Consider the following 23950-nt stretch of genomic DNA (forward strand, 5'->3'; position numbering starts at 1 on the left):
ATGTGGCCAGCATGACGAAGCTGCTTCTGGCGAACCGGAGCAGCACAACGCCGTTTACCTTTTCCCCAGAGCGGTCCCTATTTATCTACTTGCACTTTGATGTGCTTTCGAATTGCTAGGTTGGCAGGAGCTGGGACCGAGCAACGGGAGCTCACCCCGTTGCAGGGATTTGAACCGTCGACCTTCTGATCAGCAAGCCCTAGACTCTGTGGTTTAACCCACAGCGCCACCTGGGTCCACATAAAAGGTAAAGGTAAAGGGCCCCCTGACCATCAGGTCCAGTCGTGTCTGACTCTGGGGTTGCGGCGCTCATCTCGCTCTATAGGCCGAGGGAGTCGGCGTTTGTCCGCAGACAGCTTCCGGGTCATGTGGCCAGCATGACGAAGCTGCTTCTGGCGATCCAGAGCAGCACACGGAAACACCGTTTACCTTTCCGCCGGAGCGGTCCCTATTTACCTTTCTGTCGGAGCGGTCCCTATTTATAATTAAGTGGTTAATTATATGAGCACTGTGATAAGATATGGATTAGTAAACTTACAGAACTTACAAAAGGCCACAGCTCTGTGGCAGAGCATCTTCCTTGCATTCAGAAGGTCCCAAAGTATGGCTGAGAATGCCCCCTGTTGGAATCCAGGAGAGCTGCTGCCTGCCCGTGTAGACAATACTGTGCTGGGTGGACTGATAGCCTGCCTGATAAGGCAGCTTCCTTTACATGTCAATTAAAATGGTTAAATATACTCACGCTTTGAAGCTGAGCTCTCCCTGCTCCACTTGAATTAATATGGGGCTGGATCAGATGATATATATCCCCAGTCAAGCACGCCGCCTTGCTGTCGCAATTGAGGGGGGCTGGTATTTTGTGACATGCACGCACTGTGCACACATGCTCACGACACACCGCACAATGTGCTTACATCACTCACGCATGCCGTGCAACATGCTGACATGTCGTATGCATGCTGCGCAGCTTGCGCAAGTGGCACAAGCACACCACATGGCATGCACGAGTGAGGTGAGCACATCACCACCTCAGAGTTTTGAGAGGACCCAGTCCCCTCCTTGATTTTTTTTGGGGGGGCCCTCAGCCCCCACCCCATGGTGCCCAGTTTTGGCCTCCATTGGCTACTGGTCTGTTTCCTGGCACAATTCAAAATGCTGGTTTTAAAGCCCTACATGACTTGGGTCCAGCTATCTGAAAGACCGTATTGCCTCAAGTTCTGAGATCTTCAGGGAAAGTCCTTCTCTCGGCCCCACCACCCTCGTAAGACACACTTGGTGGGGACACAAGAAAGGGCCTTCTTGAACTGTGTTGCAAAATACTGTGTGATTGTTCTTTCTGTTGAAAGCAGGACATCAACCACATGATTTACACCTATGTGCTTTGAACTGAACATGCAGAGAGAAGGTTGGCACAAATGATTTGCCAGGTGTGTACTTTTTGCCTTTGACAAATTGGGCTAGAAGTGGAAGGGAACATATCTATAATCTGACGCAGAGTCTTGTCTGCAGTAAGAATGCAAGTAAATTAACTTTCGCTGTTACCTTTTGAATGGAAAGAAAAGGCAAAAGTTGCATAAGTCACAGACTGTTTAAGTAGTTTTATCATGGTATGTTTTTACTTGGTTGTAAAATGCTTTGGGGCTTTTCTTAGTGAGAATCAATACATAAATTTAATAAACTGAACCAACCAAACCTGACACCATTACCTTTTGATGCAATGACTCCTATGTTATTGACAACTACATATAACAACAGATTTCTTGTTTGAGAACAAAAACTAATGGAAATGATAGGACACGGAGGATACAATATTAGGTTCTAAGGGTAGGAGGATAAAGCACACCCTGCAGATGCCGTGCTCCAAGTTTCTAATTTAAGTTATAGCTACGGTATAACATTAAAAAAACATGGTATATAATGAGATCTGATGAATACTGCAGTTGTCATTGAGTCTTTCTGCCAAGGGTTCCCTTGTAGCATTTCCAAGGTTTACTGTTGCAGTCCTGTGGCAAAAAATCCTGCAAAAAAAGAAAATGGAAATTCATACTGTATATAACCTTTACTATGCAGTCTGAGATTAGGGGGGGAAATGTTAAATATACTGTTTTCATTTTAGCTATCAACTTTATACACCATTACTGAACAGTACCATAACAACTTTGTATAACAGCAGAAGCAGTTCTTTGTGCTGCTTTCAGATCCTTCCAAAGGCAGCCTTTCTCTTTTCGCTCTCTCCTTTCCACCACTCAACCCTTATTCATCATATGGAAGCAAAACAAATTCTGTATCCTAGCCTGTGTTGGCTCATGTGCCAAATGGGAGATGGAGCTTCGGTTGCAGAAATGTTATATCGGATGGGGGCACACCCTAAAATAGCATCCAGGACCCTCTACGTATTTCCATTCCTAGCACTGGATTTGTTTGTATGGATGGTTTTTTCAATGTCATCCCAACTACTTTTGGGGAACCCAATATGGATAAAAGCATATAATTGTGATTTAGATAAGATACACTCAAGTTATCTTATAGTGAAACTGGGGCTCCCAATTTCAATCAAGTATACACACAATGGACTATTGGGTGGGGACTAGCACTAAAAAAACAACCTGGTTGCATTGATATTTTCTGACCTTTGAGCCTGCTTTCTGACTTACTTAAGGACTCTTATAAATCCAGATGGTTCTAACTCCTACATAGCAAAATTTGATCTATTGGTATCAACTTGGAACTCTTCTGGGTTCTTCAACTTATTGTGATTGCATTTTTGCTACCCGAGAGGATGGTAAATGCTTGTGGTTTTATGTGTCAGGGCTTGAGTGCATCATGTGTGGCTGGGATGTGGAGAAGGCAGAATTTGCTGCTGCACCTCAGACAACAAAGAGACAGCAAGAGAGTGGGTGGGAAGATGTTGGTGCGGTGTAGGATGAAGTTTTAAGTTGTGCATGTATTTATTGTTTGCAAGTTCACCTCTTGTGGCTACCAATATATGGCTGACACTGGCGTGGCTGGCGTTTAGAGGTCCCACTGCCCACATACCTATTGCATTGGCACAAAGTCATTGCTAAAAATCAGGTGGCCAGAATGACAATATGTACAAACTGGGGAAATGCCACCCCCCCCCCTTCTGGAGATTCTGTTTAAGGCAAAATCTGGAACACGGCAAACATGAGGAAACGGGTGGATTTGGACAGAGTGAGAGAGTGGGCAGCAAGAAGCCAAATTTAAACAAAACGTTGAGTTTGTTTATCTCGTATGGAACAATGAAGTACAGCATTTGGCAAATCCACCCTCTTTGCTGGGGGGTGTTTAAAGACTGGGAGTACAGATGAGTTAGGCTGAATCTAAAGCTGATAAAGAAAATATTATTAAGAATGTATTGAATTGAAATAGCAAATATAAATACTGGATGTAGTTATTTATTGACAAATATATATTCTATTTATTATAATTTTAGAGGTTTGCATATTGAATCAAATATTACATATTTGATTACTGTAAATATATGAATTCTATATTATCCATACAGCTTTCCATATATTTTTCCATTTTTTCAAAAATGATATTTAGGCTACCTATGCAAGAGAGTTCTTAAATTAGCTCCGCACGCAAAATTCTACCACAGTTCTTATATCATCATTGCTCTGCTCCCCCTCCCTCCCTTTTAAAGCAGCAGCTATTTTTATTCCCATTTCTGAGACTAGTACCAGGTGGCTAGCGCCATTCAAGCCCACAAAGATCCTTTTAACATTCCAGTTTGTTGCGTTTTTTTGGTGTGTTTTTTTTTTGACAAACTCCCCAAATTGCAGGAATTCAAAAGTACATGTTGCCCATGACTCCTGGCTTATGAGCAATTTAAACTGTAATACAGGCATTTCTGGCAGCAAACTGCATTCAATGGAGACAGCTGAGGAGTGCAGGGCTTGTGGGAGAGAACGCATTGCAATTTGTAATGCAGATCTTCCTTGATTCTCTGCAGGATTTCACAAATCCCTCACTGTAGACACAGCAGGGAAATTCTTACCTTTCACATTTCTACCATGCAGGCTCTCAGAGAGGTCCTTGAATAACACCATACGATACAATCTACTTTATGAGCTGGTGTCCTGCAACTGCAATGTATATCGTTTCTTCAATATTTATATCTTTGCAAGGTCCGCACCTACACTTTAGGCAAGGAATTGGGCTTCGTTTCGCTTTTGTTTTTAAAGTCTAAACACAAAATTGATGGCCAGCTTTCATACCCTGGCATTTTTATGTTTATTTTAATGCCATTTTGAGTTCTTTACTTGCACGGTAAGAGAAATGGAAGGAGACTGCTAAATAGATTGGCAGGAGCCCGTACAATATTCACGTGGCTGGCTGTTATATCTGGGACCAAATTTTCATAGATGCTTGGCAGCCCTGTAATCTCAGCAGATAGTAAAAACTGCACCATTTGTACTGCATTGTAGGGGTGAGCATTCTCTTCCCCCAGGGGCACATATAATGGTCAGAGGCTGCACTAAGGTGGTGGTGGGCGATTCTCTCTCTCTCTCTCTCTCTCTCTCTCTCTCTCTCTCTCTCTCTCTCTCTCTCTCTCACACACACACACACACACACACACACACACACACCACTAATTTCTTTTTACTTCCTCCTCCATAGGTTCTGGTAGACTGGAGGGGAGCTTGATTACTTAGCCCCTCCCAAGGGGAGCTAAGCCTGGCCTATTCTATTGTCTTAATCCCTTCATGCACTAATTAGACTTAAGCATGTTGGTTATATGATGCAAGTTATTCCCACAGTTGGAAGAAGGGGAAAGAAGATGTGCTATCTCTGTCTCCACCCTTCCCCTCCTGACTGCAGATTTATTTAGAGTTTAAAACACTGTTTCAACTTTAGGGCTGCTCACCCCATCAACTTGGGCCCCAGATCCAGGTTGGGTTGACACTGGATAGGCATGAATTAGGTGTGTTTGTGTGCTAGTAAGCTAGTAATTAGTAGCCTTTGCCACTATCAATGCTTTCCCCATTGATTTCAGGGCTGCCCCTGTTTGGCTTGCACTATATTGGGGGAAAGGGACGCAGGTGGTGCTGTGGGTTAAACAACAGAGCCTAGGGCAGGCACCCCCAAACTTCGGCCCTCCAGATGTTTTGGACTACAATTCCCATCTTCCCCGACCGCTGGTCCTGTTAGCTAGGGATCATGGGAGTTGTAGGCCAAAACATCTGGAGGGACGCAGTTTGGGGATGCCTGGCCTAGGGCTTGCTGATCAGAAGGTCGGTGGTTTGAATCCCCGCAACAGGGTGAGTTCCCATTGTTCGGTCCCTGCTCCTGCCAACCTAGCAGTTCGAAAGCATGTCAAAGTGCAAATAGATAAATAGGTACCACTCCGGTGGGAAGGTAAACGGTGTTTCCGTGCGCTGCTCTGGTTCACCAGAAGCGGCTTGGTCATGCTGGCCACATGACCTGGAAGCTGGCTCCCTCGGCCAGTAAAGCAAGATGAGCGCCGCAACCCCAGAGTCGTCCACGACTGGACCTAATGGTCAGGGGTCCCTTTACCTTTATATTGGGGAAAGGGTATTATTATATGGCTACAGGACCTTCAGCAGAAACTTTGTGACAATGGCATCAGCATTTATGCGGTTGTTTGCACTTCTCACCCTTGTTCCCAGCAATGAGAGGGGAAGAATATTGATGGGTAATGAAGAGACTGCACAATTTTCTACAGGATCAGCACAAAGTTACACATAGCACAGGTGTGCTTTTAACAGAGATAAATTTGGAAAGTTTGCATTGATTAATTACTCTCAAGTTCTCACATTCATCTGCCTAGTGTGAAAAGAACCGGGATCAAGCTTATATACACAGACACACATTCGTGTTTGCCTTATCATGCATACACATTATATATATATATATATATATATATATATATATATATATATATATATATATTTAAAAAATGTTTAAACTGACGAATAAATAACAAATGGTAGCCATTTGAATAATTTTGTTCCTCAGGAGCCAATTAACAACAAATGTCAACAGCCACATTACCAATTAAAATTATTGGACTCGTTAATTCTGCATCAAGCTTAGGTTCTAGAAGGTTATTTTGTGGGGGTTGGAAGTGGGGTGGATATGTGTTATAACACTAGAGAAAACAACCAAGTAGTAAAATGAGAAATCAGGACCAAATATTTAGCCCCCTGGGCCTATCTTTTAGATCTAGGAACCGAGCAGCTACACAGAGAGCTTCTGTGTTGCAGTCCAGACACTGATTATTAATTTAAATAGTCCAGTTTTTCTCTTCCCCAAAGCTCCCATTTTCCATTGCAATTTATTTCTTTGAGGCCCTGATGGGGAATCTCAGGGCCAGGGTCGAAATGTAACCCTCCTGGCTTCTCAATCTGGCCCTTAGAACTGTTCCCAAGACACATCCCTCACCAGGGTCCGTAAGGATGCGCAAGTATGTGCAGAAACTAGTCTACTGTACAAAGGTTGCTCTGCTCACTTTTACCTGTGGAACCACCCACTGCTGCCATGTGACACCCCCCTGCCCCTCCTTGAAGGTTGTCCAAAAAGGAATGAAGCCCTCTGACAGAAAAGAGTCCCCCATCACTGCTTTAAAGTAGTAACACATCCACCATAAAAACAAATCACTTCCCATAAGCCAACTTGAAGGACTTCCTGGAGCAGCCCCTGACACGGTGCATGGAACCTTGATTGGAGGGGGAATCAATGGGAACCCAAGGCATATACGAAACCCAAACATTCCTAAGCAGTCAGTTGATAAAACGCAAGAATTTGATGTGCTGGCCACACTTCAACTCAAACTTCAACTCAAGTGCATTCAGAAACACCAGAAGATGCCTTATGTTAGAGTTGTTGCAATGGAATCCTTAATCTGGTCCTTGTGCAGAGTAGAAATGAATGCTCTCCACCACAAGAATGACTTTCAAAGCTTTACTAGACACTGTCTTAAAACAGATGCAAATAAATGTTACAAGACTGCTTTTAAAAAAAGCTAGCAATGCAGTCCTGTCTTCTTTAGAGTCCTTAAAACAGTTCTATAAACTTTCCTCTCTCTAATCCCTGAGAAACAGAAATCCTAAGCAACTTGTTTTGTCGCCATCACATAGTTTAGCTTCGATAGCTACTAGCTCCACTGCTGTTTGTTGTTGTTTTTTAAACCACTTGGTTCTCTGGTTTCACCATCCTGCTGTGAAAGATCTGCAGCCTGAAGACTGAAATGGAAACATCCAACCTTTTCTGACGCATTTGCCAGAGTGAAACCTCCTGAGCCTAATGCAGCCCTCTCTCTGCAAAATGTTTTCAAACACAATGCATACAAACATTACATTTTAAGCATATTAAGTTCTAGCTTTAACACCTTAAACTGAATCAGGCCATTGGTCCATTTAACTCAGTACTGTTGACATTGACCGGCAGCAGGTCTCAAGGGTTTTAGGCAGGGTTCTCTCCTATTTCTACTTGGGAACACCAGGGACTGAGCCTGGGACCTTCTGTATGCAAAACAGGTGTCCCACCACTGAGCTATGACACTGCAACACTGAGATCCCCCCTTTTTTTGCCAAGATATGCTGGAGATTGAGCCTGAGATCTTCTGCATGCAAAACATGTACTCTGCTTCTGAGCAGTTCCCCCTTCCTGTGAGCGGGTTAAAGTCATTAAGGTAACTATAGCTGGCTGATGAGTTTGACAGCCTCTGTGAAGTCATCCGCCTTCCAGTCAACATATTTAAGTGCTGGTGTTTGAGCCGTTATTGCCGTGGTACACCTCATTTCTACTTACAATGTGCCCATTTCTATCCAACAGGAGAAAAAGAGTTAGAGTGAAATGATTTCACAAAATTGCAGGAAGGAAATGCATAATGTAATTGAGAATACAATAAATGGCACTGCCCAGACTAACATGCTGTATTCTTCACTCTAATTAGCTCCTTTGGAGCAGAGCAGATTGCTTTCAATAAGCCCAAGAAAATTGAGTTTGATTCACTGGAGACAATCTGGGTTCAGTGGTTAACCTCACAGCCTTTAACAAGGGAACTTCTTAAGGATACACAACAGTAACGAGTGAACTTGTCAATAGAAATTAGGGGCAATGTCAGGAGTTGACCTTGTTTCAGATGGAAACAGCTCTTGGAGGGAAAATCTGGACAAAAGAGAGGAACAGTGGCTATTTCAGCACATTGGAATGCAATCAAATTGTACATTTTGCAAAATGGAAGTCACGTCTGACAGAGATAAAGGCTCCGCCCTGCTCAAGCAGCTTTGTATTGTGTTGCCACTGTCTTACCATAGATGTGTGTTTTATGAATGCCTAACTTATACCAGTCAAAAGTAGGTCTGTAATAATATTTGATCCAACCATTGGCCAGAGGACCAGCTGTGGCAGGGAGCTTGCTTTCTCATCCATCCAGGAGAGAGCGTCAACATTCCATTTCCGTGGCGAGAGGAAGCACAACATGGTTCTAAGGATACAGATATGAGTGGCTCTCTTCACATGATCATGTGTATTACTTCCCATACTTCAGAATGTGGTAAGTTACCCATGGTGTGATTTTCACCCTCCTGCTCATTCTACGGAGAGGAGGCCCTGGACCTCTGCCCCAAAGCGCTGCCCTGATGGTACCACTACTTGGAGAGAAAAGCGTGGCAGTAGTGGCAAATTGAGATAGTGGCATATTGGGATGAGAAGAGACGGGACGGCATGAAGATAGCCTTGCTTGCTTCTTAAAGTTGCAGTCCTGGGCACACGTAAGTGTCGGTAAATCCCATTGAACTCACTTACTTATGAGTAGAGGTGTATAGGATTGTGTTGCAAAAATAGTTGATCCGATCTGGCTGGGAGCCGGGGGAGAAGAGGCTGTGTTCCCACCTCTGGCTTGTTTAAAAGAAGTGAAGCCCCGCCTCCCGGCCGACCCTTTTGGTCAGCCCGGGTCTGACGGAGGCGGGAACTCCCACCTCACAAGGGGGCTGAGCTCTCAGCCCCCATCGGGAGAGTTCGGTCGGGGCCAGCCCACAACACCACCTCCATGAGGATGCGGAAGCGGTTTTCCGAAAGCCCTTTTTAGCGTGTTCTAACCCAGCAAGAATGTGGAATAGAAATAAATAACTTTTGAAGTGTCATTGTGGCCACCCTGCCCAATGAAGAAAACTGCTGCCCTTTCTTGAAGAAATTCAAATTTCCCTTCATTCATCTTCATTCAGTGTTGCCCCAACCCAACCACCACATTCTGATGGGAAAGGAACTGTAACTGTTCTAGTCCATAGAGAAGAGGAGAATCTTTGAACAGCAGCTCTTAATACATTGCTTTAAGAACGTTCACCTCACGTAGCAAAGTAGTTTGTAGCATCCTGCAATTAACCTGAATGAAGATCTGGCAGCAGTTGTGGAGGTGGGCAGAGTGAGGGGGGGGGAGGAAGCACCTAAATAATAAGGGATCTGTTCGTGTCATGCAACCAAACATTTGGAGAAGAGCTTTTAAGCAAGATCGATGCCTATAATGAGAAAAGGGTTTAAAAACCAGCAAAGCAATAATGCACATATTAGCTTTTTGATTGAGCGTGCTGATATCTTCCTCAAAACAATTACGCCATTCATCCTGTAACAAACATAATGACCCTGATAGACTCGCATGGGAAGCTTGAGTCAATCAATCCCAACCTCTTATTCGGATAGACACCAAGCATTGAGGCCGGCCATCCCTGCTTCCTTGCTGCTCTTTTATTTCCTTCTTGACACATGCCATTAAGGCCTAAACTTTGCGGAAATGTTGCCCTTTTTGCTTCCCCCCTCGAACAACCCCACCCCACTCTCTCCAAAGCCTAATTGACGCCTCTAAACAATATATTATCAGGCTAATGATTTGTTCTTGTAGCCTGGAGAGTTTCCGACTGTGTTTTCTTTTGAGAAATGCATAAATTGTAGCCCCATAATCCTATCGGGAAGGTTTTTAATAAGACATGACATTTCAGAAAAACTAATGCAAGGGACGGGGTGTCTGCCACTCTATGGGCATTGTGCTCAGACCTCAGCGCTTAATCTAAGATATTGAATGCCAGCTGCCAAATTGTGTCTGTAACATTTGACTGTGCAATGCGGTATGGTTTTAATATTCATCAGAGAGCTTCAATACAGGCTGACAGTACAGAGTACACTGCTATTATTACAAAATGATTTCTGGGCCTTGAGGGAACTTGGTACCATGCTGATTGAAGCCATATAGCTAAGTACTGAAGCTAAGCATTCACATGGCAGCTTTGTATTCAAAGTACCTTTGCCATCTTTATTCATCCTTCGAAGAAGGGATGTGGGTGGCGCTGTGGTCTAAACCACTGAGTCCCTTGGGCTTGCTGATCAGAAGGTTTGAATCCCCACTATGGGGTGAGCTCCCGTTGCTCGGTCCCAGGTCCTGCCAACCTAGCAGTTTGAAAGCGTGCCAGTGCAAGTAGATAAATAGGTATCGCTGCGGTGGAAGGTAAACAGCGTTTCCGTGCACTCTGGCTTCCGTCTCGGTGTCCCGTTGCACCAGAAGCGATTTAGTCATGCTGGCCACATGACCCGGAAAGCTGTCTGTGGACAAACGCCGGCTCCCTCGGCCTGAAAGCGAGATGAGCGCCGCAATCCCATAGTCACCTTTGACTGGACTTAACCACCCAGGGGTTCTTTACCTTTTTAATCTTTGCCTTTACCTTCATCGTTGGAACAGCCGTACAAAGTTAATCCATGTTCCCATTTTACAATGGTGGAATTAAGGCTGATAAATGCCAGCTTGCTCCCAGCCAGTGTTGGCACTAGGTTATGCCTGGAAAAGAGGAGATATGATAGCCATCCTCATGTGGTAACATGGAGATGGTTTTTTTATCACTGTTGGCGCCCGTGTTGTGGAATGCCCTCCCTGCTGAACTAAGAGAGTCCCCATCAGTATTGGCATTCTACCAGTTCCTGAAGACACACCTCTTTAGGCAATTACTCCCATGAATTGATTGTGATTTCATTGTTTTAACTGTTCTAATGATTATCTTTTTAATTATTTGTTTTATTGTATAATTTAGTTAAGGGTGCTTTAATGCCTTTGTGCTTTTTTAATTATGGGCTGATTTTAGAGTTGTAAACCTCCTAGAAGATATTTTGGTATATAAGCAGTATATAATTTAATAAATAATAACACTAACTGGATGGGCCAGAGATTGACCTTCTGCATGGAGGTCTACCACCAACCTAAACCCCATCCCCAAATGCATTTATAATTGCATGGAGAGGGAGAAGATGGGTGACCAACAGGAATCATGCTGCCCCTTGTTTACAGCTATTGCTGGCATTTGACTTGATACCAACATCTGATTGTTTATTAGCCACAGGGGACCTAGAAAATATTTTTCCAGATCCAATATTAGGCGTCCACAGCAACATCTATCTGATATCATAAAAATCTCTGTGCAAACTTCCCTGAAAGAGAGGGGAAAGTGCAAAGGTACCAAATATTAAGAAGATATTAAAGCTCACTTGAGGTTTCAAGATTTATTGAATGGAAGGGTAAATATTGAGAGAGATTAAGAAAGATTATAGAGAGGTTATCGGGTCATTGTTGACTCAGTGGGAAACGAATCACACTGTTCACTCGAATCAGTGCATGGGACTAGGCAGCATGATAGGAGGAGGAAGAAAAGGTACCCCGCCTGGCTAGCAGACACAGAACAAAAGGAATCTTAGAGGCATGGTAATTCAGAGGACAAGGGTGAATAGATATAGGGAGGAGAAATTTAATTCAGTAGATAAATTAAAGCTGAATCCATAACATTCACATCTTCCATCGTTTGAAGTTGGTGCTCATCAAAATTTTGCAATGCAGTTCTTCAAGCAATGTTTATAAAATTGTATATATTAGGGGAAAGTGTGCATCAAAATGAAGATGTTAGTGAATTACTGCTTGCAGAAATGTGTGCATTAATCAAAACGAAATAGAACAATGCGTTTAATCAGATAAATTTGCACGTTTAAAGGCTTCTATAGGCATGGCAGTACAGAGCAGTCCATTGTTTGGTGCAGGTGGTATAACATCTAAAGGCTCTTGTAGGCCAGATTAGGTATTACAGGACCAGTGCAACTGGCACTGAAAGCTGCTGCCTCAAATTTCCCCCTATAATGTCTACAAAATGCATGGCATACATGGCATGAATGATGTTACTTTCTCACACCAGCTCCACTTCATTGACCGTGGAGGTGAGAAACTTGCAACACGATGATATCATGCTGTGACATTAGCAGTGAAGGCAAGAAGAGGAGAGATGTGTCATGAACACATCTGCCCCAAGTAGAGAGGCACAGCATGAGTTAAGAAGCAGCCAGCAGCAGGGAAGCTTGCATTCCCTTCAGACAGCTGGGAGCAATCGGATGTCTTCTCCCCCTCCCCCTCCTCCTGACAATGAAAGGAATTCAGATAAGACACTAGCAGAGAGTGGGATGGAGAGAAGCCAACTTGCTTAAGAAGCACAAGCAGGCTCAGAAAGCAGGAGAGGGGATATTTCCTCATCAGAAGAGGAGGCAATTAATCCTATGAGCCCAAGGAGTAGACATATGGGAAAGGTATTAGACAGGAAACAAAACCAGAAACATAAGGGTCATAGATTCAGGATATTCTGCAGAAGCAGGAAGAACTCCTCAGAAGGGTCAACTGAATCATAAGTTACGGAAGCTCCGATAGAGCATCCGAGGCTGGTTGTTTGTTTCGGAAGCTAATTATGACTTGAGTGCTGTGTTATCAAGACGGCAGCCTGGGCTCCTGACAAGATGTGGCATCTTCCATCATCACATGTCATAATGTCTAGTTCTGACTGGACTAACACATCTTGAGAAAGACTATGTTCTAACCACATTTTGGCTCAAGATTTGTCAGATCTGTCTATTCCTGTGTGAACCTGCATGCATATCATGGGCAACTTCTGATGCCCTGTTCCAGGTCCCCCTGCTGCTGTCACCAGAAACAAGAAGTTGATTCCAGAGAGCATTCCACACATGGAGAGCCACTGCAGAAAAGGCCCATTCTCATGTTGCCACCCTCCGAACCTCTCATGGAGGAGACACATGGAGAAGGGCCTCAGAGGATGATCTCAGGGTCTTGGTAGGTTCATATGAAGAGAGGCAGTTCTTGAAGTATTGCAGTCCTAAGACTTAATGGGTCAAAACCAGCACTTTGAATTGGGCCCAGAAACTAATTGGCAGTCAGTGCAGTCGGACCAGGATCGGTGCTCAAACCTTCTTGCCCCAATGAGCAACCTTGCTGCTGAATTCTGCACAAGCTGAAGTTTCCGAACAGTCTTCAAAGACAGCTTTATGTATAACACATTGCAGTATTTTATTGTGTGGCATTTTGTTTTTGTTTTGCCTTTATTGCTTTTATTTATTTTTACTTTTTGTAAACCGTTCTGAGAGCTTTGGCTGAAGAGCACCTGCTAAATACTGCAAGCAATGCAAATAGTTGATACTTAACTTCTCACACATGCAGCCACTCCATCTCGCTTTATGCATTCGCACACAACATAGACGTGTGTTAGTAGACAGATATGGTGAATTTAGCATATCCAGTGCAACACAGGCAATTAGGATGGTGGTGGATGTTTTAAGGGCTCCAGTAGCCCGATGCCATGCACATTAAACTTGACTAGCATTGTGTCCACTGTTTGCATTGTCAGCTCACATATGCCTGTCGTCTTGTACAGCTTCCTCAAGCCGGCATTCCAAAATGATGCACATGTCACATCAAAGCAAGCAATGTCAACTTGCATTGCATTGCATTCTATGACATGCTGTGATCTTATGTAACTGAACACAGCACATTCTGTCATTTTGCACGACAGGATTAAAGAGCAGGGAAATTATCTTAAAATAGACCACAACACATTATACAAAGCTATCTCTATCTTCCCCTACCTTCCAAGATTACAATTATCCATTAGGCGGCACAGGCACACAGGAAACATGACTGAGAATGGGGCTTCCATGGGTAGACTAGTTTCATGTTACTTGGTCCTTTGTCCGTCTCCAAGTCCACAGCATCTGAATGGCATCAATTTGACTACCCCTGAAATACACCAACATATAACCACTTCCAAACCACAGCAGTAAAAATAATAAAACAGCAGCGTATCCAAAACCTGTATCAGTTTTATTTTTATTTTTTAAAAGGTGGGGTTTTTAAAAAGTCTTTTATAATGCCATACCTAGTGGAACCTGGTTTATCAGGGCAAATGGGGCAGTGCCCCACCAGTTTTAGTCTACCCTCAGCCTCAAAATCACAGTGATGAGGCACCATCAAGCTCTGCCTTGGGTTGACAGGCTGTGGGGAATGAGAAGGAGGGTGAAGAGGAGCATGGGATGTGGGGGCTCACGCAGCAGAGCAGAAGTAAGATGAGAAAGTCCTCCTCTTTCCCTGAATCTGGCAGCTCTGGCTGAAGAGGCCATCCACACAAGGCACGGGGATCTCATGAGTAGGCTCAACACACATTGCCTTTAAATGTTTGGTGGGTGGCATGGGAACCCATTGGGATAACTCAATAGCTCCCATGTGCTTTGGGAACCTCATGCCCTAGTTTTGAACTCAGGACCTCCTGCTCCTAGCTCTGCTAGTCCTGGCATTCGATTGCTTAGTCAGAACCTTGGAGCTGGTATAACTCCGAGTCTGTTGGTGAGTCTGTGCCGTTATGCTGCCTCAACAAAAATCTCTTCCCTCCTTTTAAGAGTCTCTACCATTGTGTCTTGGGTGTGTCAGGACATAGCTCAAGCTCCTGAATTAGGCCTGGATATGCACCAGCAATTCAGCTTCCAGTCCATTGATTCCTGGCCAGCAGAAAAATTATTTACTGGTCTTGATAGTCATATTCAACCTTTAGGTTTCAGGGACAGCATGCCTTTGAATACCGATCACAGAATCGGGCTGTTGTCTTTGTTGAAGTAAGGGTAGCAAAAACACAGCTAAGAAGCTCAAATCATGTAAATTTCTTTGGAAATTAAACCAATATCCAGACTTTAACATTCAAAAATTTTACTTGCAGAAACTTATAGTTTTACAGCAGATGAATTAAAACGTAACATTTACAGTCACATGCTTTTCCAATCATAGGCTTATAGTTTCTTTTTCTAACTTCCCAACCAGATTTTCCTCTGTTTCCAGAGCTCAGCACTTAGCCTTCCATATCTCAATTAGGCCATGCCTCACGGCACCTATGAGAGATTTCAATTTTTACCTTCTCTTGCAGTTTTTCTTTCAAGCAGAGAAGAAACCCTCCAACACTCTATTCAATTTAGCAGTGTTCACAGTGGATTAAAACAGTCATCTTTCTTCACATAAAATGGAGAACTACTAGAGCGCTCTCTAGAAATCAGTTACCGACCAATCAAATTTAAACACATAAGAATGCATACAAGTATCTACAGTTTCAGTGAATTTAATTACTATACTTAGCAGTCTTCACATCCAGCTTGCAGACTTCCCAGCTCAATCTGATGGGCTACTGTTAGTAATGGGAAGCTGGACTAGCAAGGCCTTTGATTTGATCCAACAGGGTTATTCTTACGTTTTCTTGGCCTGAAGGTATGTTGTGTGGAAGAATTCACCTAATAAATTTCTACATGCCTGGATATTTTTAATGAATTGGGGCCAAATTAAAAAATCAAATCAAATTCCAGTTATCCTATCCAAGACCTGCTATCTGTCAGCTGAGTGCAAAGAGCTCTTAAAATACAAGAGCCTTATTTGGCAACTGAGCTTAATTCAGTTAAGTGATTATTTCACCTTGCACAGTTTAAGGTTTTAACTATGATTGATATAGAACCTTCTAAAACATAAGTAATTATGGATGCCTGGCAGAAGGGGGGGGGGGCATTTGAACTTCTTCACTTCCTTTGTGAAAGGCAGCTATAAATCCTTCAGTATTTAATTGCTGCAGTTTATATGCCAGCACCTTTTCTGCCCCTGTCTTCTCTGTCACATCTTCCTTTACTTTTTACTCTGCCAAAGATTTACTTTTCCCAATAATTAAATTAAATTAGATAAATTAAAGCCTAACTGAAGCTAATTTTGCATAATATCCCAAACCATTTGTGTAAGACTTCTAAAAAAGAAATCTTCCAGCTATTTCTCTAGGCAGTAGGTTAGCTAATTATCTACTTCTCCGAGCAGCCTTTGAGCTATCACGGATCATATGTTTAGGAAGGGGAGAAAATTCATTCCATTGCAAAATGAATGTCCATTACCATCCTGATGTATCATAAACATTCTGCTTTCCTCCCACTGGGAATAAACAATTCTTCCTCTCTGGGATATGTTTGATCACATAACATAATAAGCAGATTACATATTATCATTATCCTCTGAATATCATCAAGTCGGCAATTTATTCCTGAAACTTGTGGGAGATGCAAATTTGGCTGAAGTTTAGAACTCTGGAGCTTTGAAGGTGAACCCCGACTGCTCATGGCCTCCAAATACTTGCTATTTCAGAGTGCGCCTGTCCATCCAGCACATTAATTCACCACACCAGAGGTGGATTTAGGGGAGCATGACCAATTTGTTTACCTTGGATGCAGAGTCTTGGGTCCACCGCTGAGGGCACTATCGTTTAGAATGGAGCAAGACAGGAGGAGGAGTGCTTAATTCTGGCATCGAACAGGATGCTGCTGAAATTTGAGACCCCAAGATCCGCCAATGACCAAATCATATTTCCAAGTTTTATCCGTTTCATTGAGTTGCTTACAGGGCAACCCTATACATGCCTCCTCAGAGGTGAACTGTACAATCCTATGGCTGGGAATTCAGAGGGCTTGCTCTCAGTCCTCAATCCACCATATGGCAGCTCCATATTGCACAAATCATCCCTAACTGGGGGGAATGAAAATGCAAAGCACATGGTGGGAGGAGCAATTGTCTTCTTATCTCATTCCCACCCACCAAAGCCTATGAGTTGATAATTACTTCCACCAGGTCCTCCTCTGGCATTGATCTCTAGAATGTTTGTGGGCAACTCCATGGAATTGGGGAGGGGGCTTAGCTCTAATAAAGGTGTGCTACTCACTCAGACCCTGTCTGTGACCTCATTTTCAAGAATCCATGGGCAGATCTTTCAGTGGAGAGCCACCACAGGAACACAAAGTCACAGGAGTGTGCTGGTCAGTAATCAAAGAAGGAGTTAATGCTTTATGGGCAAAAACGCAATCTCTACAGACTTGGTTGCATGTCTGGCCTAATGAGCAGAGTAGCTCCTTCCCGGTGGTGTTCCTCCATGAAAATCAGTTGCCGAGACTGAAAGTCCCCACCTCCTCACAGCTGCATTTCCCAAGCAATCAGAGACTGTACCTGCATGCAGCCCACCTCTCTGCCACTCTTTTCATGCCTCTTCTGGTTCTGCGAGACCAGGGGGAGGGGAGCATGTTGCAGGAGGGGGAGACACCTGTGATTCTTCACCAGCCTGAATCATCTCTGCCTCTTGGCCTGCCTCCTTCCTTACCAAAGTAAGGTGAATGTGGCCTATAGGTGTATACTAAGAAAGGATTGGCTGCAGCTCTGCCAAGTGTCTGCTCAGTGGCCAACTCAGAATTGCCACCATATAATTTGTAAAAGTGCCCTGGGTAGAACTCATTTGTAATGGAAGACAGCAGAAGGGTTGGAGCAGTCATTTATACTATCATAAAGTCCCATTGCCAGTTTATCTTTCTGTTCTAGCAGGGCTTTAAAAGTTAAACTGTCCATAAGGTATTTTTGCCACATTAATTTCCCTTGAGGATGTCTTACAGTGTCTTCAGTAAATCACAGCCATGACTGACTATATCTGTGAGTGCATCGTCGGTCCAGATGAATTAGACAAACCACCAAAGATGAACTCCAAGAATGCCGCTAATGTCATGTTACCCTCTCCAAAGCTGATGTTCAGAACAACTATTCATGTCTTAAGTCCAGACCTTATCAAGGCAATTGCTTTTAAATCCAACCCAATAATCATGTTTTTAATGCCAGAAACATACAAGTTGAACTTGGGATGTGTGTGTGTGCATGTTTCAATTCTGATGGACGCAGTATCATTAAAAAAAGCAAAAATGTGTCCCTGATGGTAAAGGATGAACTTCTTTATTCATTAACGAATGATATTCTCCCCGTCTTAGGGTTTATTTTTCATTTCAGCAACTGGAAGAATTATTTGCACTGTATATGGACTCATATCAACCTGTTTAACTGAGATAAAAGACACTTATCATCTTCCATTTTTTTATATAAAAAAGACAACCCTCATTTTAATTTTAATTTTTATACTGTCGCTGCTCCGTTACTTGAATAGAGGATATATCTTTTCCAGATAGCTCTCAAATACTTCCTAATTTCACTTGGCCTGGGGAGTTTTTCCCCGTAAAAAATACAAAACCCCCCAATTAATTCCGTTTTGAAGTCTCAGAGGCAATGCTTGACAACATTCCATTTCTTTCCATGAGAGCTAATAAACTAAAAAAAAAAATGACATCTGTAAAATGAAATAATTCAAGCTTCAGGATCAAAGAAAAATAGCATGGGGGGGAATCATCAGTAAAACAATGAAATCCAAAGAAAAAACTATAAGACAAAGGATGGAAGCGGGAGGGAGTTTAGGAGGATGCAAGTACCATTATACACCTGTGTCTTGACACAGGCATAATGAAAACAATATGCTGAATTAGAGTTTTGAGTGACAGAAGAAAATTGGAATGTGAGAGTGAATGGAAGACCTCAGAGTATAGAAATTTTTTAGAATGCTGGATTGGAACGAGGAAATTGTCAGGCAGAAAACTATTTAGAAAGTGCATAATAAAGATAGCAATTAAACCAATCATACTCATAAAACATCTTGTTTGGGGGGGGATTACAATTCATTTTCATTCCACTAAATTTGTCCTTCATTTGCAATGCATATGTCGTCCATGTCACACTATATATATATATATATACATACATATATATATATATATATATATATATATATATATATATATATATATGTTTAAATCATAGATCAAGATGCATAGTTTTTTATTTTAAAAGAACAGAAAATTGCCTCGATTATTTCTCTTCAAAATCTGCCCCCTGCAGATTCTGAGACTTAATGCGGAAACATATGGATATCTACTTAAAAGTAAGTTCCATTTAAGATTGTAACCTAAACATCAAGTAACATGTGACATTTGCCAACTGGGTTGGACACCTGTCAGTACCTGAGAGGCCAAAGCACTTGATATCCAAAGCCCTGTGTTGGGGGCATTGGGTATTGATATTTGAACACTTTTGACATTTGATGGATACTAGTATATTAGCTGAAAGCAATTTATTTAATACATATACGCCGGATCTTTCTTTGAAAGACCTTAGGTTGTCTACATGGCTCTTCTCCCAGGCTCACCCCATTTTATCCTCCTAATAACTCAGGTGAGTTTCATGCCCAAGTGGGGAACTAAACTCCTGTCACTCCAACACTTTTAACCAAAAGAAGGGCCCTCCTGGATCATACCAAAAGCCTACTAAGTTCAGCATCCTGTTCCCACAGTGGCCATTAGATTGGGGAAGATGCTAGAATTCTCCTCCCTAATTTTCTCCTTGCTAATTTTTCATACACAGGAAAGATAGGGAAGAATTCTCTCTCTCTCTCTCTCTCTCTCTCTCTCTCTCTCTCTCTCTCTCTCTCTCTCTCTCACACACACACACACACACACACACACACACACACACACGGAATCTATAGAACAGTACCAGTAGATCTCTACTTCATAATTTTGACAGCATAGTTCCTTCAGTGACAATCCTGCTTAATTCTCTAATCCAGTGCTGGCCTGATCAACCCCTGGTCTCCGTAGTGGTGCTGATAGAGGATGTTAGTGTCTGCATTTTGATGGCCTCAATTGCAGCCACAGCCTTTTAATGGGAATGTGTCTTTCTTCGCTTCACTTCAAAATGTAGGAAGATGGCCCTGCTGTGGTTGTGGGTCTTTCTGCTCATTCTGCTGAATGAGGCCTTGGACCTCTGTCCTGAAGTCCTGCCTTGAGTGCACCGATGGGTTTCTACAACATCATCAAAGGCTAGCCAAACCTTCACGGCAACCTCTGTTTCCATGACCCAAAGCATTCCACATTCCATGGGCATACTAACAGGACATATTTCTTACACCATTGACTGTATGGCTGTCCTTTATACAAATGTGAGCACTGGGTTTTGTTTTGTTTTTTCAAAGCCTCACTTCTGCCTGCTGTTATCCCTCAACCTTTCAATGATGAGCTCTTCTGAAGCAGAGGCTTTGCTAAGAAGCACTCTTGAGTGCTGCATAAACAAAACAAAACTGAAAGAAGCATAGGGCCTTTCAGGGCAACAAATGAAAGAAGACAAGCGGCTTTGCAGATTTGCTGTGGTTTCTTTGGGTTACAATTATTATTCTATCTGCAATGAATACTGTTATTTTATGCATGTTAAAATTTGTATCAGACAAACATGGTTCCAAAGAACCCTCTGGGCAACTAACAATGCTGTTAGAAACTAAGACTATTAGAAACATACAGAAACAATATTGAAACCATGCCCACTTAAACTACAAAAATATACATTTTTTCACGTAATTATAAAGTAACAGCTACAGAGCCAAGTAGTTTTCTTTTGCCCAAAAAAACACACTTCTGGCTGATTGCAGAAAAAAATGAAATTGTGTATGTCATCTTGTTAATCAACAAAGTCTCACACTCCACCCCCACCCCCAAATGTCCTGGTGGGCTTCCTTAGGTAAGGATTTCTACCATGAGAAAGTCAACACAAACAGGCCATGCTTAATATCATCATCAGTCTTGTTTCTTATAAAATATGAGAGGCACAATCCTCTCAGATTACTTCAGGTAGGAAGCAGGTAGGAAATCTGTGCACCTCCAACCTTCCTATTCCCATCAGTACCAGCCAACATGAAGAGTGATTATGGACAATAAGAGCTGTGGCCCGAAATCTGGAGGGAGGGCCACCGGTTCCCCACGCTTAGCATACAGGAAGGCTTATATAGGAGAAACCATTTTGTAAGATAAATTGGAGGGAAGTAGGGCTGAAAATGTTGAAACCAAGGCTCAGAAACAAACTGGGAAAGTGACCCAAAAGCTACTTACCAGCTGATTTGGAAATAAAAAATAAGGTAAGGCGCAATTGTTCCAGATTATGATTTATGAATCAGAGTCTTAGCTCTTCTTAAGTTATTGGAAAACTGAAGTACATTTCATAGAAACCAATATTATCATGCATTTTTGTTGTCTTTTTTTAAAAGAAGTTTGTGCTTTTTAACTTTGGGAGGTGGTATAGAGGAGATGAAGACATTTCTTATATCATCTTCTGTGTGAATCAATACCATTAGTTGGAGCTAAAGAAATCTAACAGGCACTGTGGAAAGACCAGCTGCGTTTATAAATCAATATGTTACCTCTGACATTTGCAAACATCAAAGAACTATTTTAAAACTCTTTTAATATCATAGTGTGAGGATGGTCTGTCCTCTGTAATGTCTCCTTACCCCTCCTGAGAACATGTACATTTTAACAGAGTATTTCGGTTATCATTCAAGAAATAAAGGGAGAAATTAAGATTGTCCCTTTTAATTTCTTAGCACATATACTGTTGCTATTGAAACTATTGACCTACCTCTCTCTAGTGCTGGTTCTTTGTTTCCTACAGTGATGCAAAATGCTTCTGTTTTACATGAGCGAAGCTAATGAAAACTGTAACTAAAAGTGGTACCTCATGTTACAAACACTTCGAGTTACAGACTCCTCTAACCTGGAAGTAGTACCTCGGGTTAAGAACTTTACCTCAGGATGAGAACAGAAATCGTGTGCCGGCAGCATGACGGCAGTGGGAGGCCCCATTAGCTAAAGTGGTACCTTAGGTTAAGAACGGTTTCAGGTTAAGAACGTACCTCCAGAACGAATTAAGTTCATAACCCGAGGTACCATTGTATAGGCTTAGCATAATACTGGAGAAAGGACAGATTAGGTACATATATTTCAGCACCACAACAGCGGACAGCTCAAATGCAGATGGGGTGGGAAGACGTTTATTTCGCCAGAAAACTGGAAAACTATCTAATGGGAATGGAGAATAAAGTATTCTTTCTTCCCACTTGTAAAAAATCTGGGGTGGTATGATGATGATGATGATGATGATGATGATAATAATAATTGTAATTGTAATTGTAATATAATAATAATTGTAATATAATAATAAATTCATCGATTCCAGAATCATCAATAGGCTTTAAAGCTCCACTGTTGTGGTGTTTTTTAAAGTGATGCTTGAATGACATAGTTACAGGTAGGTAGCTGTGTTGGTCTGAGGCAGTCAAAACACCAGTAGCACCTTAGAGTGTGCATGCATGCAAAAGCTCATACCTATGACAAACTTAGTTGGTCTCTAAGGTGCTACTGGAAGGATTTTTTTTATTTTGCTTGAAAGACATGTGGTCTCAGTTGTGTTTATCATTTCACCTATGTACTGGATATGTATTATTTCAATGTGTTGTCATTTCACGTGGATATGATATCCCATTTTTTTGTCACTCAGTCATATAAATTGTATTTCAGGTGATGTTCTGTTTTGATGTGGATTGCTTTGCTTGTCCTGATAAATGTTACTTGTTTAAAAGTTGTTTTTATATATGCAATAGTTTTAACTATGTATGTATTATGTAATATTATGTAATATTATGTATGTATGTATGTATGTATGTATGTATGTATGTATGTATGTAACTGTGTGTGTGTGTGTGTGTGGCCTCATTGGAAGCGATTCATAAACAAAATAAGTATTACTAATAATGAGTGTATAAAAAATATACAGCAATAATAATAAGTATCACTAATAATCCTTTACCTTAGGAAGTGGGGCATAAAAGCTTCATTGGCCTCCATACTTTATTTCCTTTCTACATGGTTTCTAATACATTCTTCTCAAGGCCATCCCTCTACAAGGCTTCCTGCCTCCCACCACCAAAAAAAGAACTTGAATCAAGGCACTTTCACATCAAATACTTCATGAAGTGCCACACATTCCCAGTGGGTGAAGCATGGGGAGAAAAAACCCACTTTATCTGCTGTGCAAAAAAAGAACCTCTGTTATGAAGTTGAGTAATACAAGCAGTGGTGGTGCGTGCTGAATGGGAGCATGATTGGAAAGGTTCTATGAAGAAAGGCAGGTTGATTTGATCCTTGTTCTCCAGGCATTGGATTTCCCCTCAACACAATGTGCACTCTGGGTAACTGACAGAATCAGACTGCCAGCTTCAAGGAGTTCAATAAATTTCAAGTTGCTTTGGTGTCAAAGGGCTGAATCCAGATGAGCTCTGCTGATGCAAAATTGGGATGCTCAAAGTATATTTGGGGCCTCTGGAAATGTCTAAATTGATTTAATAAAAAAAGAAAAGGGGATGACCCCTTCTGAAAATGGGATACTCGGGGAATTCCATTAGGGACCACATGCTGAAACACGCTGCACTGTTCATTATGTCAACAATCTCTTTCTTGAGTGCTAATTACTTTAGTCTCTATGTATAGGGATATTATTCTTTGCATACTGACATCGTCAGACATCAATAATCTTCTGGACATGGAAGTAAACTGAGCTATAATTTTTTTGTTATTTGTTCTGGAGGAGAAGAGGAGGAGGAAGTGGGGGGAAGAAGACAACGAGAAGCAGAAATAAATATCAAACAGGAATCTGCTGCTTTCTGACTCTCTCTCTCTCTTTCAATATGAATAGGACATTTTAAGATGGGCTTAATTTGAAGCGTGGTTGCTGACCTTGAGCCAGACATCTTGGAGAGTGAAGTCAAATGGGCCTTAGAAAGCACTGCTAATAACAAGGCCAGTGGAAGTGATGATATTCCAGCTGAACTATTTAAAATTTTAAAAGATG

Source organism: Zootoca vivipara, chromosome 11 (assembly GCF_965207765.1).
Source record: "Zootoca vivipara chromosome 11, rZooViv2.hap1.1, whole genome shotgun sequence".
Classification (NCBI taxonomy): Eukaryota; Metazoa; Chordata; class Lepidosauria; order Squamata; family Lacertidae; genus Zootoca; species Zootoca vivipara.